The sequence below is a fragment of the Rhinolophus hipposideros genome (genome assembly GCF_964194185.1).
Source record: "Rhinolophus hipposideros genome assembly, chromosome: 4".
NCBI classification, from domain to species: Eukaryota; Metazoa; Chordata; class Mammalia; order Chiroptera; family Rhinolophidae; genus Rhinolophus; species Rhinolophus hipposideros.
This window is the reverse complement of record NC_138050.1, coordinates 78,961,915-78,964,025: the sequence shown is the minus strand read 5'-3', so window position 1 is coordinate 78,964,025 and position 2,111 is coordinate 78,961,915.

Sequence of the window (2,111 nt, the reverse complement as noted above, 5' to 3'; positions counted from 1 at the left end):
GGACAGGCAACCAGTCTTCAGCTTAGCCTCTTTTGTGCTAATGCCATGACCTCTAGGAAGCCAGGAGGCCTGCTAGCTGCTTCGGCTTGGAGGAGGTGCCAACTTAGCAGGGCAGCACCAGAAAGGGCTCTGATCATGGGGTGTTCCACCTGGACCCTGACTAGAGTTTTGGAGGAGGCTTGTGTTCTGGAAGAGAGGAGGAGGAAACACACTGTCTGGTGGGGAAAAAATCCCAAACTACAAGTTTGCTCGAGCTATGGTCTAAGTGTGGAGGAGAGTGGTTCAGGACCTGCCACGAGAGGGACATAGAATCATATATATTTCCATAGTCAGAGATCTCAGAATCAACCATTTTAAACCACAGTTTGAAGATCTCTTGGAAAAACTTTCTTATTACTGAAACTTAGAAATGAGCCATATTCTGGAAATTGGATAGTTTCTCTACTGTGAATGCAGGTATTCTCCTTTTGGTCATGGAATAGCAAGCCCTTAGAAATAACAACCCTCAGGAAGTTAATAGATGAATGTTGAGTTGCTTTGCTGCCGTTACAGGTGACACTACAGTTGACGAAAACAAGCTAAGTTTTTCTTAATTCAGAACAAATGTTTGGGAAGCGCAGAAGGTTGTTACAGATACATATGTGAATGACAGGATAAGGGGTGAGCTGAACATTTTGTATTTAAATTTCTTTTTCTAAAAATTCTATTTTTCAATTACAGTTGACATTCAATATTATATTATTTTCAGGTGTACAGCAAAGTGCTTAGACATTTACACAATTTATACAGTGATCCCCCTGATAAGTCTAGCACTCACCTGGTACTATATAGTTATTACCATATTATTGACTATATTCCCTATGCTTTACTTCACATCCCGTGACTATTCTGTAACTGTCAATTTGTACTTCCTAATCCCTTCACCTTTTTCGCCCAGACTCCCAACACTCCTCCCATCTGGTAACCATGAGTTTATTCTCTGTATCTATGAGTCTGTTTCTGTTTTATTTGTTCATTTATTTTGTTTTTTGATTCCACATATAAATAAAATTTCTATTTTTATTTTGTTTTTCATAACTATACCTAAAAAAGGAGACTGATAAAATCAGTATCTAAAGAGTAAGGCATGTGTATGTCGGATGAAAAGATCCAAGTATAAGAACACTCACAGAGGTAATTTTTCAAAATAGTGAAGAACAACAGAAGTAGGGTGAAAAAACATGGGACACCATGGAAGACTACATCATGATTAAACTAAATGATCTAAAATATATGGAGCAACATGAAAAATTCTTGAATACATGATCATTTTCAAGTTTATTGAGACATAACTGACATGTAATGAAAACGTAATTTTGAATGAAGAAATCGAGTGGCAAAGGATATATGCCAATGATAGCATTTATATAAATGCTAATATTGAAACAAAATGATAAATTATTGTGGGGACAAAGCCCCAAAAAGCAGTTTCCAGGCTCTTGGCCTCACATAGAAAGGTGCTGGCTCGGGTAGTAAATGGCCATCAACTGTGATCAGATGGCCAGCAGCTGTGGCTAGTTGGCCGTCAGCTGTAACCCGTAGGCCATTGGCCACTAATATAACGGCTGTGGCTACGCTAGCAGGAAAGGAATGGGGGCTAGCAAGAAGGTGGTGGCTGGCAAGCGCGGACTGCTGTTAGGCAGATTATGTAGATCCTGCTTCCTGTGTCTCCAGCCCAGCCGCCAGCGAGAATATATTGGTTTGACTCCCCTACTTATGGCTCCGTGGGTGTTCCTTTTTGGCCTTACCGTGTCCTGCGTTCTTGGGCGGGGAGTGGGAGCTGAGACCCTGCACGACAAATGGCTCAGCGAGCAGGGTACCCTGCGTGACAATTATATACATTTATGACAAAACTTGAAAATACTTACAAGGAAGGATAAAATTCAAGTTCATGATATTGATTTTCTGGGGGTGAAAGGAGAAGCAGATGGGGGATGGAGATTACAGCTGAAACTATAATGTCATATTTTAAAAAATAAAATTCTGAAGCCAATATGGCAAAATGTTAAAATTTATTAAATTTTTCTGATGGATACACAGATGTCTGTTGTATTATATTTTGTTCTTTTTGG